Source organism: Homarus americanus, unplaced genomic scaffold (genome assembly GCF_018991925.1).
Source record: "Homarus americanus isolate GMGI-L3 unplaced genomic scaffold, GMGI_Hamer_2.0 scaffold9847, whole genome shotgun sequence".
Lineage (NCBI taxonomy): Eukaryota > Metazoa > Arthropoda > Malacostraca > Decapoda > Nephropidae > Homarus > Homarus americanus.
The window spans coordinates 635140-654026 of NW_024721178.1; positions in this window are offsets into that span (position 1 = coordinate 635140).

Below are 18887 nucleotides of genomic sequence, written 5' to 3' on the forward strand. Positions count from 1 at the left end.
CAGAAATTAATGCTGTTGATGCTATATTTCTGCGCTTTAACAACTAATTGGTCTAGTCTAAGATAGTAAATACATTAGTCATCAACGATTAAACATCAACACAGGTTCACTATCGGTAACAATTGAGGCAAGAAACGTAATCAATTTTGGATATGTGAATGTTTTTAATAGTAGTAGGGGAGGTGTGTGGAGGAGGTGTGGGCGAGGTGGAAGGATGTGGAGGTGAGGAAGGAGGTGTGGAAGGTGAGGAGGAGGGTGTGGAGGTGGGGGTGAAGGAGGTGGGGTGAGAGGTGGAGGTGAGGGGTGGAAGGATGTGGGAGTGAGGAAGGGAGGGGGTGTGGAGGTGAGGAGGGAGGGTGTGGAGGTGAGGGGGTGGAAGGATGTGGAGGTGAGGAAGGGGGGTGTGGAGGTGGGAGGGAGGGTGTGGAGGTGAGGGGAGGAAGGAGGTGTGGAGGTGAGGAGGGAGGTGTGGATGTGAGGGTGGAAGGATGTGGAGGTGAGGAAGGAGGGTGTGGAGTTGAGGAGGGAGGGTGGAGGTGGGGGGTGGAAGGATGTGGAGGTGAGGAAGGAGGGGGTGTGGAGGTGAGGGAGGGAGGGTGTGTGGAGGTGAGGAGGGAGGGTGTGGAGGTGGTGAGGGGTGGGAAGGTGTGGTGAGGAGGTGGGGTGTGGGGGGTGGGAAGGATGTGGAGGTGGGAAGGGAGGGTGTGGGTGAGGAGGGTGTGGAGGGTGAGGGGGTGGGAAGGAGGGGTGTGGAGGTGAGGAGGGAGGGTGTGGAGGTGAGGGGTGGAAGGGATGTGGAGGTGGGGAAGGAGGGTGGAGGTGAGGAGGGGAGGTGTGGAGGTGTGGGGGTGGGAGGATGTGGAGGTGAGGAGGGGAGGGTGTGGAGGTGAGGGAGGAGGTGTGGAGGTGAGGAGGGAGGGTGTGGAGGTGGGGAGGTAGGGGTGTGGGGGTGGGGGTGGGGTGTGTGGGTGGGGAGGTGGGTGTGAGGGTGGGGTGTGGGTGGGGAGGGTGTGGAGGTGAGGAGGGAGTGTGGAGGTGAGGAGGTAGGGTGTGGGATGAGGAGGAGGAGGGTGTGGAGGTGAGGAGGGAGGGTGTGGAGGTGAGGGGGTGGAAGGATGTGGAGGTGAGGAAGGAGGGTGTGGAGGTGAGGAGGGAGGGTGTGGAGGTGAGGAGGGAGGGTGTGGAGGTGAGGAGGGAGGGTGTAGAGGTAGGTCTATTTTTCTTTTACTGTTATTATTATTTATCATAACATTTTGGCGGACACATTAGACCAAGAGTAGAAAGAAGGAAGCCATAACACCATTAAAACTGAACTAAGGCACTGAGTCGATGCATTGTCTTAAGATTCATAGTTAAGGGAGAAACTTAACTTATGAACCTTGGAGAATATAAGCCTTGATCTCCATACCGTGGCCCAGGTAGAGAGAGAGAGAGAGTCTGTCTTATCTAACTCAAGTACTGTTGACCGATAACAGAGGATGTAAGTTTTTACTACATCAGTGTGTATCTGTCGGTTAATGCTGACATATGCGTCGATCTGTCAGTTCGTGCTTGTTTGTCTGTAGCACTGCGTCTTCATGTGTGTGTGTGTGTGTGTGTATGTGTGTGTGTGTGTGTGTGTGTTCCTTAACGAGTCTTCATACATGTAAATACTGTATTAGCAAATAGATCTTTTGTTTACACACGTACGTGCGTGAGTGCGAGACCTTATACATGTGTGTACGTGGCGTGTGTCCAAGTAAATATCCAACGTAGGGAGTGTTTACGTGCGAGCAGCCACGATCCTCCCAGCTCACGCACGCCGAGGTGGATGTGCCGCATCTCCCCAACCTCCTCCCCCCCCACCCGTGCATCCACCACTACCTCTGAGATGTGGCAACGATGTGAAACCCTCAAGTACGAGCCATTTAAGTTTTATTTACATTTGACAGCGAGACGCGTTATTGTTGTTGGTCTGTTTACCTGAAGCTTGTTAAGGAGGAGGAAGGGAAGTACTCATGGGAGGGGATAAACACAGGGAACAGGAAGGCGGAAGTGATGAAAGAGACGAAATAGCAACAAGGATGATGACTCGTTCTAGGAGAGAGGGAGGAGGAGAGATGAAAGGAGGGGGAGGGAGATAGAGATTGGAGAGATAGAGAAGGGGGATGGAATGAAGATGGGAATGCGAGAGAGAGGGAGAGAAAAGTAAATGGAGGCAAGGAGAGTGGAAGAGGGGAAGTGAAGAGGTGATAAAAGCAAAAAGAAGAGAGGGGGGAGGAAGGCCAGAGATAAGAGCACAGGACAAAGGAAGAGATAATGAGACGGAACAGGGGGGAGAGGCACGGGGAGCAACAGAGGGAGAGAACGAGTGAGGAAAGAAAAAGAAAAGAAAGAAGAGAGAAGTGGGAAAATGAGAAGGATGAAAGAAGGGAAGGGGTAGATGTGGGGAAGAGGGGCAGGGGAAAGGGTCAGAAGAGAAGGGAAGGAGGAGAAGGAATAGGGGGTTGGAGAAAGAAGAAGGAGGAGGTATAGGGAAGGGACAGGAGTGAGGAGGAGTAATAGGGAGACGGAGGATGAGGAGGGGGGACGAGGAGTGATAGGGAAAGGGAGGGAGAGGAAGGGAGGGGGAGGAGGAGCTGAGGATAGGGGAGGTAGGGACAGGGGGGGGAAGGGGGAGGGGAGGAGGGGAGGTGGAGGTCGCTGGGGACACACTAGTATGTAGAAGGTTAAAGGAGACGGTGAAGACTATCTAGGTAGAGAAGGTGAGGAGGGAGGGTGTGGAGGTGAGGGAGGGTGTGGAGGTGAGGGAGGGTGTTTAATCTTCAGGTGATCCATTCTGAGTGTAAAAGAATATTGAGTGAAATATACACTATGGTGGTGGATGTCTGCATGCATTAATAGCCACTCACACACACACACACACACACACACACACACACACACACACACACACCATCGATCCACCATCACACGCACACAGCCCAGTTTCATTAGTGACCATCAGATCCCCAGTGTAGGGTAATATTACTATCCAATTCCCCGCGAAAATGAACCCAATCCTAAATATCACTAATTTACATTATTTGGATCACCTGAAGATTAGACACCATAGCTTATTTTACCTGAAAGTAGCATTAGAGTTGTTAATCTTCGGGTGAAATAAACTGGGGCTAAGCTTCAGGTGACACAAAATTCTATTAGTACTATTTTTTTGACATCCTACCCCAAAGAAAAATGTAACTAAGGAAGTAATTAAAAGATATATAAACGTCTGTGGCAATATGAACCAGCGGCTACTTTAGTTAGTGTTAGGTACAGTATATTGTGTTCAGTACATAGAGCGTGGGGCGAATCAGAATCTGCTCTTGAAGGTTACCATTTCATCATCTCCGCCGGCACTGAGCACTGGATTCTCAAAAGCTCGTTCCAACCCCCGTAAATGGAGTGAAAGAACTCATTTATTTACAGTAGAAGCTCAAGTCCAATTACAACGTCAATATGCCGTCATCTTTGTGTCGTAACTTGAGAGAGGCGGGTAGGTGTGGCCTCGCATCTCCGCTTACGGGAAGAATTTATCGTAGTGACCTTTAAGAATTCGAGTCATAAGTGTTCATGGTTCAGCCCATCACTGAAACAATGGAGAAGACAAGAGCCGGTTGAGAAAGATAGCTCTCTGAACCCTCCCTGAGACTCGCGAGACAGACAGACAGGTTGAGTCCTGCAGCGTCACAGCGAGACCTTTACACTGTCTACACTCTGGCGCCCCATGGCATCACGAGTAACATGATGAGACAGTTAATAAATCACATGAGACCACCAATGTGCTCTCTCTCTCTCTCTCTCTCTCTCTCTCTCTCTCTCTCTCTCTCTCACTCACACACACTTTCTCTCTCAGTCACATTCTCTCCCTCTCTCACTCACCCTCTCTCTCTCACTCACTCACGCTCTCTCTCACACACACACACACACACACTTTCACTCACACACAAGCACACACATTCTCCTTCTCTCACTCACACACATACACTCACTCTCTCACACACACTCACATTCACTACTCTCTCTCTCTCTCTCATCCCATTATGTAAAGCACCATACTCGGGGTCAGGATAAGCATAATTGGCTTTGTCACATAGTCGTAATATCCACCTGGAGGAGCATCCTGCTGGAGGCCACAGGGAAGGCAGCAGGTGAGGAAGATTTACTACTGTAGTAACACAGGCCAGAAGGGTTGCCTCACCTTCCATATATAATTGGCACTCATCACCTGTCACACAAACATACGTGGCACAATTCTGAAGTTGGATGTTAGTGCCAAGTATAAAGCCAGACGGCACCTGTTGGTCATGTAACAAGGTGTGGGTATTAAGGTTAGGTTAGGTTAGGTTAGGTTAGGTGATATATTATATTATATTTTTTCAGGTGTCGCCGATTAAATGTGATCACCAAATGACTTTAAATGGCCCGCTCCTGTCCCATTCTTCCCTCTCTCCTTCCCTCACCCTCCCCCCTCCTCCCTCCCTCGGTAAATGTCTGGCTACGTCCCAGCCATATTAAAAACTGTCATGAGATCCGTCAGCGAGGGCCAGCCAGACATGTTATCTTAATGATGGAGTGAGTCAGTGAGTCAGTCAATCAAGAATTGGTGTACAGTATATAGAGTTATCTTATGCAACTGAGGAAAAAAAAATACACAAAACGAATAGAAATTACAGACATTTTTACAGCTGGTTAAATTTTCAACATAAAAACATTAAAAAAAAATATTACGGAATAAAATTTTATTACAGAAATTTATAGTCTGGAAATTTAATGTTTTTGCCTTAATATGTAGTAATTTAAGACTGATGAGGCCAATGTTACACACACACACATACACACACACACATACACACACACACACACACAGCTGTTGGTGAGAAATATAATAATCATTGCCATCTATTCCCGGCGTAAAAGGTGTGTTTAAGACTAACTTACAACCTCTTCCTCCTGAGATTATTGGCCATTTTTCTGAATTATTATCAATTATTGGGATTATCTCACGTTATCAGACTTCCCCTAATTCTTATAAATCACGTTAGCATTTTATGACATTTTTTATTGGTTATTATTTGGCATTATTAGGAATTATATAAAACAATTCTCACCTCGCTACATTGTATTATTGTCTTCTTCTTAACCCTTGAATTATCACGTCTTATTACATTTCTTGAATTATGTTAATCCTGTATAGATTATTATTATGTATTGTCCTTCCTCGTTAATTATCATCAGTTATGGGTAATTATCGTCAATTTTCTCATCCTTCTAAGTCGAAGACATTACTAATACTGTGTTGGATTTTCTCATTTATATTATTGAACACTAAATTAACTTCCTTTCACTTGTACTGTATGTGTGTGTGTGTGTGTGTGTGTGTGTGTGTGTGTGTGTTATAAGCAAATTTCTGTGTATGTATGTATATTATTTACATTTTTATGTGTATTTATGTATGTATGTATGTATATATGCTAACGAGTTTCTGTGTATGTTTCTGTGTACGAGAAAATATCTGTATAGGCGTTCATTAGTGTCCGTATATAGCTGCTGCTGCTGGGCTACATCACTGACTCACTCACTTAATGACGGAGAAAAAAACCACTATTTCTACAACTTGTGGGTGTATGAGTGTGTCTGTGTCTGTCTGTTTATGTCTGTGTCTGTATACGAGTTTGTCTGTGAGTTATATGTTTCTCAAATGGTGGGTAAACGTCTGTCTGTCATGGGCGTATTGGCATGTTTGTGTGTCATTGTCCTCCTGGGTGTCTGTCCTGTGTGTGTTGATGTTTGTGTGTATATCTACGTGTGTATATATAGAGTGAAAGAGTAGAGCAAGAGAGAGTGTGAGAGAGCGAAAGACAGAGTAAGAAAGGGTGAAAAAGATATATAAAGTGAGAGAGAGAGAAAGAGAGAATGAATGAAAGACAGAGAGAGAGAGAGTCAGGGACAATAATAATAACGTTCCCTGAATACCAGATGGTATTGCTTTCATAATAGTTCCAGAGAACGATGACAGTCACCCGAACACACACACACACACACACACACACACACACACACACACACACACACACACACACCACATTTCATGGACAACCTGAAGTTCATTTTACCAACCTAACCTAACCTAACCTAACCTAACCTAACCCCATCTACCGTATATATATATTTAATGTGTACATCACCCTTTAAGGCCCTAAGGGGTACCGGTCACTGAAACAACTTTGCGTTAGACAATATGACACAACGGACGAAGGATTATGATAACTCTACCGTGACAATAGGAGTCGTAGTGTTCATTCTGAAATTCATCGTTCACCCTTTGGGAATTTTGTCCCGGGTTATGAGGTATGGAGTGTGAAGCATCCAACCTGGTATATAACACCTGTAATTGGATCTTAATGAGTTAATTAATACTTATTCTCTCTCTGCACATCATTTTTTTCTTTTATTTTTTTTTCTATCTCGATTCATCTCTGTTTTTATTTCTCTCATTCTTTCTCATTGTCTCTTTTAATCTCTCTCTTTTTCTCTCCAATTATTAGTCTGTCTCTTTTGATGTTATTTTTTTTCTCTTTCTCACTATTTGTCTCTGTTTTTCTCACATTCACCTTATTTCTGCCTCTATCTCTTTATCTCCCCTGGTCTCTCATTTTCTCTCCCACTCCTTCGATTACTGTTAGACAAACCGCCCAATACCTGGACATCGAACCCTGGTCTTCATGTAGTGGGGTATCAGGATCGACTCCACACGACCAGCGACAACATCTCACGACCTCACACGACCTACGACGACCCTTCACGACCCACACGACCTACAACGACTCCACACGACCTAAAACGACCCCACACGACCCCTTACGACCTACGAAAACCCCTCACGAGCCACGACGATCACACACGACCCACGACAACCCCTCAACCATCGACTACCCCAACGACAACCTCACTACCCACGATAGCCCATCACGACCCACAACGACCCCTCACGACAAGCCCTCACCTGCTGTAGTTACTTAATTAAAGCCTATTAGAGCAGTTTCCGCCTCGTGGCACACTGCTGGGAGGAGATGAGAGAAGAAGGGAGGGATGATGGGGGGAGTGAGGAAATAAAGTAAAGGAGAGAGAGAACGGGAGGTGAGGGAGGGAAAGTGGAGGGGAGGTGACGGAGTGGAGGAAGTTGGAGAGGGTTATGGAAGGCAGTGGATGGGATTTGGTGAGGGTAAATTAACAGAGAGAGAGAGAGAGAGAGAGAGAGAGAGGGGGAGGCTCATTAGTCTCAGGTAGGAGGTAAACATCTCATAATGTTCACCTATACGTGATAATGTCTGCTTCATGTAACATTTATTGTCGAAGGTCTATTATTTTTTTGCTGGGAGGGGTGGGAGGAGGTGGGGAGGTGAGGGAGGTGAGGGAGGGACGGGGTTGTAAGAGGGGTGAGGGGAAGGGGTGGTTAGAGGATGGAGGAAAGGGGTTGGGACTTGTTAGAGAGGGGTAAGGGGGGGAGGGGTGGTTAGAAGTGAGGGGGGGGATGGGTTAACTAGAAGAAGAGTGGTAGGATAGGGAGAGGGATATGGTGAGGGGAAGTTAGATGGGTAGGGAGAGGGATAGGGGATGGGGAGTAAGAGGGATGGAAAATGTAGAAGTAACGTAGATAGATAGATGCAAAGATGGATATTTAAGTAGACAGAAAATAAATGGACAGGTAGATGAATGGGTGGATAGGTATAGGTGTAATAGGTAGACAAAGAAACAATTAGATGGATATATAGATGGGTAGATAGGCATACAAATAGGTAGACAAACAACCAAATGTGCAAGGAGGTAAATGGATAGGTAGGTAGATGGACAGGTGTATAGAGGTAACTGGGTAGATGGATAGGTGTATAGAGGTAATTGGGTAGATGGACAGGTGTATAGAGGTAATTGGGTAGATGGATAGGTGTATAGAGGTAACTGGATAGATGGACAGGTGTATAGTGGTAACTGCGTAGATGGACAGGTGTATAGAGGTAATTGGGTAGATGGACAGGTGTATAGAGGTAATTGGGTAGATGGATAGGTGTGTAGAGGTAACTGGGTAGATGGACAGGTGTATAGAGGTAACTGGGTAGATGGATAGGTGTATAGAGGTAATTGGGTAGATGGACAGGTGTATAGAGGTAATTGGGTAGATGGATAGGTGTATAGAGGTAACTGGATAGATGGACAGGTGTATAGTGGTAACTGCGTAGATGGACAGGTGTATAGAGGTAATTGGGTAGATGGACAGGTGTATAGAGGTAATTGGGTAGATGGATAGGTGTGTAGAGGTAACTGGATAGATGGACAGGTGTATAGAGGTAACTGGATAGATGGACAGGTGTATAGAGGTAACTGCGTAGATGGACAGGTAAGTAGAGGTAACTGCGTAGATGGACAGGTAAGTAGAGGTAACTGCGTAGATGGGTAGACAGGGATGGCCAGGGAGGTAGTGAGGAAGGCAGTCAGTGGGCGAATCACCTGGAACTTAATACGTAACTGACTGGTTCCTCCCACCGTGTGTACCCAAGGACAGGCTGTGTGTACGCGACCTGGCTGTGCGTACGTGACTAGGATGTACTTTCGTGTTCTAACAAGCTGTATATGATGTGTACGTGGTGAGTAGTCAAGCTGTGTATATTATCTATGTGTACTTTACCCAGCTAAGTAGACATATCCACTCTGTGTATCATATTAATGTACCTCGAAATAAATACACATCGCATTACCTATGTTAAACTATACAGGGTAGGAATGCGCATGTCCCAATATCTATTATCATTGGTCTTATTATGTTTCACACAATGCGGACAGATACTTTTTTGAGATACTGTACGTTTAAGTGACCTAACTGTGTGTACTGAACGTATTGTGACTATATAACTACGTCTGCATTGCATTATATGTGTACGTGACTTATATATGGCCTAGAAACGAAGAGAGTATAACGCGCAATAATGCAGAGACAATTCAAGCGACGTAGTCAACACTCTGACCTCTATACTCAACACACATGGCCTTGTGAAGCGTAGGAGAGAGGGCTGACTCCCACATGGCACAAGGACACGTGTGTGATATTTACCCGTATGCTAAGAGGTTTCTACACCATGACAAATACTTAACAGGTGTCTGTGTGATGGGAAACACCTCAATGGGATATGTTAAGAATTTCATTGATATTTTAGAAAGGAAGATCAAGAGAGGGAGAGTCACCAACTGAGAAAGGAATGAAGGAGGAGAGGAAGGAGGATGTTCGCCTGTACTATGTCTCTATAAGGCATAATGACGAGAAGTGGAGCAGTGAGCGGGGTGACTGGGTCCATATAGGCGTGAGATGGTTGTTTTGTTTTACCAGAGACTGAAGCAACGTGTGATAATAAGAGTAAATGTGTCTGTAGATATAATTGAACAAGGGGTTAAATTTTAGTCTAGAATCTGTGAACGAGAGCCAAGGAATTAGACGTGAATCTCTCCAAGGACGAACAATGACCTATATATGAAACTGTTTGTAGACTGCCTGACTGATTGACTGACTGACTGGCTGGCTGGCTAACACACACAAACACCCAACGATCATAATACCCTTTCCATCCCAGTCTTATAGCGAGAGAGGCATTATAAGAGAGAATGATAGAGAATTACGTATACCAAACTTACCTGAAGGTTTTATCTTTTGACATCCGGAGATTCGTGGTAGTGTTGTCAGCGTTAGTCGTCTGGTAAGTTTAGATTCATTCTATTATTTTAGTTTCGGATGAATATTACAGTAAAATTTTCGGGAACGTTCAGTAGCTTAGGAAGAGATCAAACACGCGTCAATGTATCAGTGTCAAATCCATACACGAAGGCTTCCCCGTGGTAAGGAGTGAAGGCACTTGAAGTGAGATGTTGTGAACTGGTGGAGGCTGTCATAGATGGGAGTACCACAAGGTGTTAGTCTGGGTGTAGAGGAATTTTGATAAGTTCTCCTACATTGAATACTAACGATATGTGCTCTCCCAAATTCCTTCATTAGTTCAGTTTAGTAATTATGATCTCAACGTCAAGTCCCTTCCATTATAACTAAACACATGAGTGACTTTAACTTCCTGGTTGGTCACGAGTATATTATGTTTCAGGAGATGGAACAAATTCATTTTTATATTTTGAAATTAATTATTAGGATGTTGTTTTCGCTAATGTTTGCTGTCCATCAAATTAATTAATAATGACTGGTTGACAAGGCGAGTGAAATGCTAATGTGGGAGGCAGGGGTGGCCCTCCCTCCCATCTCGCCCTCCCTCCCACCCCCGCCCTCCTCATCAAACAAAATAATAATATGTATAATTATTATCATTATTCACTAAACTCATCATACAGGATTATAATTTAGTATGTATAATAGACAATACAGGTATACTGTTCAGCATATATAAAGACAATACAGGTACACAGTTCATTATACAGGCATACAGTGTACAGTACATAGACCGTGAAGCTATACCGTTTCCTTTGTACTGTACCTCTAGACAGTGCAGGTATAACAATAGTAAACAGTGAGGCAATTTGACTAAGGATAGCCGACAAAGCCATCAGATGTTTGTTACCAATAGAGTCCTTATGCTTAGGTTAGGTTAGGTTAGGTTAGGTTACATCTCTCCCTCCCTCTCATCTCTCTCTCGCTCCTTCTCCTCTCCATTCCACCTACCTCCACACCTTTCCTACCCTCTCTCAACTCTCCTTTCCACCCACCTCCACATCTCTCCCTCCCTCTCATCCCTCTCTCTCCTCTCCATTCCACTCACCATTTCTTTCTCACCAATCTCTTCCCATTTCAAGAGACACAAGACGACCCCTGGCAAACGACTTCACATGAATTCTCAGCTTGGTGAGTGAGGTAGCCATTAAATGACTCAGAGTGTGAAGTTAAATGTTCTCAACCATCATTTCTTTTGTCTTTCCTCCTTCACAAGACGAAAAGTGAAGGGTAGTGTTATTATTGTTAGTAGTAGTAGTAGTAGTAGTAGTAGTAGTAGTAGTAGTAGTAGTAGTAGTAGTTTTTGTTGTCGTTGTTGTGTTATTATTCCCGTCCTTCCATCCACCTCCACCCCCCCCCCCTCATTTCCCTTTCCTTCTTCTTCCCGTCCTTCCATCCATCCCCTCACTTCCCCTTTCCCTTCCTCCCGTCTTTGCATCCATCTCTTCCCTTTGCTTTCCTTCCTCTCCACTCGCTCCTCGGCCTTATTTTCTCCCTCTTTATTACCCTCCCTTCTTCCTTTTGCCAGTCCTGTCTTCCCATCCCCTTCCCCACCCTTCTCTTTTCCCCATCTTTACCTACCCCTCTCCATCTTCCCTTCTTCTATTGCCTCCTTCCTCCCCATCCCCCTTCCTCCGTCTCCATCCCTCAAACCAGGTGAAGTCTCGGTCATTATGCAGAGGTGTAGTCATAAAGTGGAGGCTGCCGGTGGTGTAGTGGGTCATTATGCCACCACCCCCCCCCACTACTACCATTACTACCATCACTACCACCATCAACCACCATTACCACCACCCTACCATTAACACAGCCACCAATATCACGCTACCCCTAGAATATATATCCCCGCCACCACCAACACCACCACTACCATCACCACCAATACCCCCACCACCACTACTACCACCACCACCACTACTACCACCATCACCACCACCACTATCCTGGAGATACCAATGTTGGAGACCGAGAGATGCTGCCAGGAAATCAGGAGACGAATCTAATTAAAGGTGACCTCCTACTGGTGTCCAAAAGGGTGCCTCCTAAAGATAGCCTCCTAAAGATAGTCTCCTAAAGATAGACTCCTAAAGATAGTCTCCTGAAGATAGTCTCCTAAAGATAGACTCCTAAAGATAGCCTCCAAAAGATAGTCTCCTCAAGATAGTCTCCTAAAGATAGTCTCCTGAAGATAGTCTCCTAAAGATAGTCTCCTAAAGATAGCCTCCAAAAGATAGTCTCCTCAAGATAGTCTCCTAAAGATAGTCTCCTGAAGATAGTCTCCTAAAGATAGTCTCCTAAAGATAGACTCCTAAAGATAGCCTCCAAAAGATAGTCTCCTCAAGATAGTCTCCTAAAGATAGTCTCCTGAAGATAGTCTCCTGAAGATAGCCTCCAAAAGATAGTCTCCTGAAGATAGTCTCCTGAAGATAGTCTCCTAAAGATAGTCTCCTAAAGATAGTCTCCTAAAGATAGTCTCCTGAAGATAGTCTCCTGAAGATAGTCTCCTAAAGATAGCCTCCTAAAGATAGTCTCCTGAAGATAGTCTCCTAAAGATAGACTCCTAAAGATAGTCTCCTGAAGATAGTCTCCTGAAGATAGTCTCCTAAAGATAGCCTCCAAAAGATAGTCTCCTCAAGATAGTCTCCTAAAGATAGACTCCTAAAGATTGTCTCCTAAAGATAGTCTCCTGAAGATAGCCTCCTAAAGATGGTCTCCAAAAGATAGTCTCCTAAAGATAGTCTCCCAAGGATAGTCTCCTAAAGATAGACTCCTGAAGATAGTCTCCTAAAGATAGTCTCCTAAAGATAGTCTCCTAATGATAGCCTCCTAATGATAGCCTCCTAAAGATAGTCTCCTGAAGATGGTCTCCTAAAGATAGACTCCTAAAGATAGCCTCCTAAAGATAGTCTCCAAAAGATAGTCTCCTAAAGATAGTCTCCCAAGGATGGTTTCCAAAAGATAGACTCCTGAAGATAGTCTCCTAAAGATAGCCTCCTAAAGATAGTCTCCTGAAGATAGTCTCCTAAAGATAGACTCCTAAAGATAGTCTCCTGAAGATAGTCTCCTGAAGATAGTCTCCTAAAGATAGCCTCCAAAAGATAGTCTCCTCAAGATAGTCTCCTAAAGATAGACTCCTAAAGATTGTCTCCTAAATATATCCTCCTGAAGATAGCCTCCTAAAGATGGTCTCCAAAAGATAGTCTCCTAAAGATAGTCTCCCAAGGATAGTCTCCTAAAGATAGACTCCTGAAGATAGTCTCCTAAAGATAGTCTCCTAAAGATAGTCTCCTAATGATAGCCTCCTAATGATAGCCTCCTAAAGATAGTCTCCTGAAGATGGTCTCCTAAAGATAGACTCCTAAAGATAGCCTCCAAAAGATTGTCTCCAAAAGATAGTCTCCTAAAGATAGTCTCCAAAAGATAGACTCCTGAAGATAGTCTCCTAAAGGTAGTCTCCTCTCTTCATCATCTTGTCTCTCACTTCCCCTCCTTTTACTTTCTCTTCTCCTCATCTCCCCTTTTCCCCCCTCCCCTTTCCTTCCCTTTGCGTGATATGAAACCAGTCTCCTCCCCTCCCCAGTTACCTTTCCATCCTCCCTTCCCCCTCCCCTTGCGTGTATTGACAGATAATCTCCCCAACTCTTCTCCCCTCCCCTCACACCTTCCCCTACTTTTTCTCCTGTCTCCCCTCCTTGTTCATGTCAGTGAGTCATTATCTCCCCCATATCCTCCCCATGTAATCCTCTCCCCACGTTTGACAATGGATAATTATCTGCCCCATGTATGTAAAAGGGATAAATCTGTTCCCCCATTTTCTCCCCATGCATGATATTAAGTAAGCTCCCCATCTCCTCCCCATGTATTAGAGTCAGTATTCTCCCCACCTCCTCTCCACACATTCCAGGGTGAGGTTAGGTTAGGTTAGGTTAGGTTAGGTTAGGTTAGGTTAGGTTAGGTTAGGTTAGGTTAAGTTAGGTTAGGTTTGGTTGGTTCATCTTTAGGGTGAGGTGTGAGGTAACGGGGAGTAGAAGGTGAGGTGTGAGGTAACGGGGAGTAGAGGGTGAGGTGGGAGGTAACGGGGAGTAGAGGGTGAGGTGTGAGGTAACGGGGAGTAGAAGGTGAGGTGTGAGGTAATAGTGTATATATTAATAGACACTGTAATATGGTAATAGTGTGTGAGAATATATAGTGTAATACGTCAAGAGAAACAGTGTAGCGTATAGTAACAGTGAGCAGTGTAGTGAGAAACAGGGGAGGATGTTATGTAACACTACGGAGTACAGCACAGCACAGTACAGCACAGCATAGCACAGTACAGCACAGCACATGACCCACATAAAGGTGACGTGTGTACCGGGAGACTGACAGATTTATTCACTTTTCTATTGTATGGGAGGATTCTGCTGGCAGTGTCTCGCTAATTACATACACTAATGACACTTTCCCTCTGAGACGCATGACACCCTCCTTTGTGGTTTACGAGAGGTCTTCGACACTTTCCTGTAAGACTGGAGAAGGGTCGTTGACACTCCCTCCTGGTGGGATACTGGCGGCGGCAGTGTCACTTTCACTCTGGGTTCGTCAGCTAAGTTGCGGAATGTGTGCTGTAAGTTAATCTCTCGTATTAAACCTACAGCATACAAAGTCTTATTCACACGAGGAATAAAAAATGCTGTTCAAAGTTTATAAATATATATGCAAGAATATATTTACATCAAAGGTAGAGTAATTAACACCTGCTCCCGGGATGTGAATGTGGATGAGAATATGAATGTCTCTACACCACTGAGTCACTTAAAAAGGTGTTAACGTATCTCAAACACAAAAGTTACTGCTGCGTCAGATTGTAATTCTTGTGGGCATTTGTTACCATCCATTGGTAACAGTTATTGATCGACTATTAATTCTTGACGAGGCTGAGTTGTTTACAGTGTTCAAGGTTACTGATGTAAGATAATCACCAGTAGAACACTAATGTACGGTACTGCTCACTGGTGTACTCTTCATAACTACTGTAATGTTAATAAATAAATAAATGAATGAATAAATAAATAAAACACAATAACATTAATAAGAATAAAAGGATTAAGACAGACAGAGGTAGTACCAATACCGCCATAAACCAAACACATTATCTCATATGTTACTGTTACACAATAAAGACTCAGAGATCATCAGTGTTGGAGATGAAAGATGACGACCCCGGGGCGCATGTGCCTGCCTGTAGTACTATGGTGGGCAACTGGGCACCGTGCCAGCACCCACCTGGCAGTGACACATTCACCGGGGCACTACGTGAGGGTTGGGGTGAGCAACACACACCAGGTGGGTAATATTTACTGTACATACCACAGCTTGGGACATATCTTGGATCAAATGAATATTAACCTAACCTAACCTAACCTAGCCTAACCCAACCCAGCCCACCCTCCCACAGTTAGTTAGCGTTAGGGTGGTTAATCTTAAGGTGAAATAAGCAATGTGGCTAATCTTAAGGTGATCCCAATTCTCCATATGGTCACGAATTACAGGTATAATACCAGTCTTATACACAATGCCTTACAGTACTACCTTAAGACATTGTTAAAAACGATAAAATTACAATATTTAGAGTACAGTAATTACAGGTAACATTAAGGTACAAAAAATGGACTTAAAATACTAGAGACGTAGATTTAACAATATGCAATTAAAATTATACACCTGTAATTAAGCTTCTTTATGACGTGGTACAATGAGATAATTAAATGTAATAACCAGGTGTTGGACAGGTGTGTTGTGGAGAGATTCAGTTGCCAACACTCACCTGGCTGGTCTACAACACAACCCGGACCAACACTCCCTAACCTAACCTAACCAAGACAACCCGGACCAACACTCCCTAACCTAACCTAACCAAGACAACCCGGACCAACACTCCCTAACCTAACCTAACCAAGACAACCCGGACCAACACTCCCTAACCTAACCTAACCAAGACAACCCGGACCAACACTCCCTAACCTAACCTAACCAAGACAACCCGGACCAACACTCCCTAACCTAACCTAACCAAGACAACCCGGACCAACACTCCCTAACCTAACCTAACGCCAAATCATAAGGTCACCCAAAATTTTTAATATAGTTTTCTTCTATTTCTTTTTGTTTTCCATAAAGCAACAAGAGCATCGTTATCAGTCAAGAGATAACCCAAGATAAGAAACACTGAACTGGTAGGTAAGTGGCTGAGATAGTCAAATAATTAAGGATACTATCACCGTGGTAACTCAAGGCAGACAAAACACCAGAAGCTTATCGATATCTGTCTTATTTTACTGTAGAGATATGAAGAGTTGGACCTCTATAGTACACACAACTTCCTCTTGAAAAAAACAAATACTAAATGAATAAATGGGTTAATATAAAAAGACGTAAACTTATATAAAAGAGAATTTGTGTTATAGTTGACGAGTTGTAATCTGATAGTTATCTTGTTCTCTCTCTCATGTTTAGACGGAGTTTGAGTTTTTAATAGGACTCAAAATGTGTGTGTGTGTACGTTTCCCTATTTCCCCCCATACGTCCTTTACGGTCACCTCTCCCTTACAGTCCCTGGTGGTCATGTGCCAGCGGGACCCTCACCTACCTGAATAAAGTTATTTTTACCAGTAACTCCTGGCACTATGTCCGTGAGTCAGCCCGGCCGCCACCCAGCCAAACTCCGCCCACCCAATACCACCAACCAACATCCCCGTTCAAATAAAATATCCATTCTTATTGGTCACCCGGTTTGAAAACTGGTACTACCTTTAAGCATCCAAAGAGATCTGTGACGTCAGAGATGTTTAGTGTACGGCGATGCGGAAGACAAGTTCTGATTGGTCATGCTGTGGCCTGTGAGAATCTGAAGAAGGTGATTCCTGATTGGTCACAATATGGCGTGTGATAATAGGTTGGGAAAGGCGTTTTCTGATTGGTTAATTCTGGTCTGAGAGGATCTGTGTGACCAGTTATCTTTGACGAGTGTGTTTACGTCACGTGACTTGTTTGTTTACCAGGAGACGAGAGAGAGAGAGAGAGAGAGAGAGGCTGGTGAAGAATATCTTAGTTAAGGGCGACACAGGTTAATGAATTCACTGTCAGTACCTGGGATAAAAAGTGTAGTGACAATACTTCTCTCTCTCTCTCTGAACCTATTTATCAATCTGTCTATCTATCAACCAACCAACCTATCTATCAACCAACCAAACTATCTATCAACCAATCTACCTATCAACCAACCAAACTATCTATCAACCAATCTACCTATCAACCAATCTTCACTACCTATGGCTCTCCCCGTTCCCCTCGCCCCCAGACCTATACCTGACAGCAGCCAGGTCTATTCCCGTTCTCTCTCTGTTGGTCCATATCCCCCCCCCCCAGGTATTGGCGTGTCACTATAACCTACAACACATCTCTTGTCCAATAACTTGTGATTTGGATTATTATTTTGATTTTGTATTCTTTGCGTGGTTTAATTATTGGCTGTTTAGCTTATTATTACGACGTGTGTGTGTGTGTGTGTGTGTGTGTGTAATAATAATAATAATAATAATAATAATAATAATAATAATAATAATAATAGTAATAATAATAAACGGTTTATTGAAAAAGTTTGCAGCCCGAAGGCTGAATATATACATTGGACATAAATGACTTATTACATACATGGTGGTTTAACAAAAGCCTTCATTAGAGAAAGGTGAAGGAACATACAGTGAACATACAGGTTAATGTTTACACACGTAGATCATGTGAGCTGAGGTGTTGAACAGCAGACACGGAGTGTAGTAACTTCCTCACAGATGGCGTTATGAGGGGCTTGACGTGGTGTAGTAATTCCCTCACAGATGGTGTTACGAGGGGCCTGATGATGTAGTAGTTCCCTCACAGATGGTGTATGAGGGGCCTGATGATGTAGTAATTCCCTCACAGATGGTGTTATGAGGGGCCTGATGATGTAGTAATTCCCTCACTGATGATGTAGTAATTCCCTCACAGATGGTGTTACGAGGGGCCTGATGATGTAGTAATTCCTCACAGATGGTGTATGAGGGGCCTGATGATGTAGTAATTCCCTCACAGATGGTGTTATGAGGGGCCTGATGATGTAGTAATTCCCTCACAGATGGTGTTATGAGGGGCCTGATGATGTAGTAATTCCCTCACAGATGGTGTATGAGGGGCCTGATGTGGTGTAGTAATTCCCTCACAGATGGTTTTATAAGGAACTTCACATGATGCTGCAGCAACTCATTCACTACGTGGTGTCGTAGCATCATGGGGACACCACGTGGTCTGTTGTCACAGGACTTCACTCACTCAAGTGGGTAAGTGTGTGTGTTGTTGTTGTTGTTGTTGCTGCGTCATCAGAATCATAAAACCTGGTCTTAAATACATGACACCGTCATAAAACACATGTATATAAGGGGGACTTATTATGGTTCTAATTTCAGGACTCAGCGCCTCATAGAAGACATCAGAGCGAAACAAGAATAAACTTTAGTTAATGTTTGGGAGCTGTAAATAACACTAACATCCTCGGGGGTGGGTGGGGTGAGTACCAAGACTACACCTAACATCTCTATAGTTGGACCCCGAGGCTGGAACAGGAGGCTTTTTGCCCTTGGGTCTCTGGTCGTTTCAGTTCGCTTATATCCAAATTTATTCAGAAATTTTTGCCTTTTTTACCCTTGGCACCATGAGCTCCTGACCCTATTGGGACAAAGTGGGGCAGAGGTTTGATTCCTAGACTAAGTTTGACAGCCTTAAATTGTCAGCTACACCTCCTTGAATTGTTGCATTGAGGTGAAGGTGGGTGTTGGCCAAGGCAGGTACACACGTGTAGTGCCACGACAGCTGTCGCCCGTTGGTCATTGGGCTGTATTGAAACTCCCTCTTGGTGATGTGGTTGGCAGTGTTGTGGCGAGTGTGTTGTTTGTTTGTGTTCACAAATAAGGTCATATACCCACATTGGTTAACTATCATTTATCTGCTGATAAACCTGAGTTTACTGTGAATTACAGCGGCGATTCGAAGAACAATGTTGATATACAGGACCTGAGGGTCTAGGTGGGTGTCT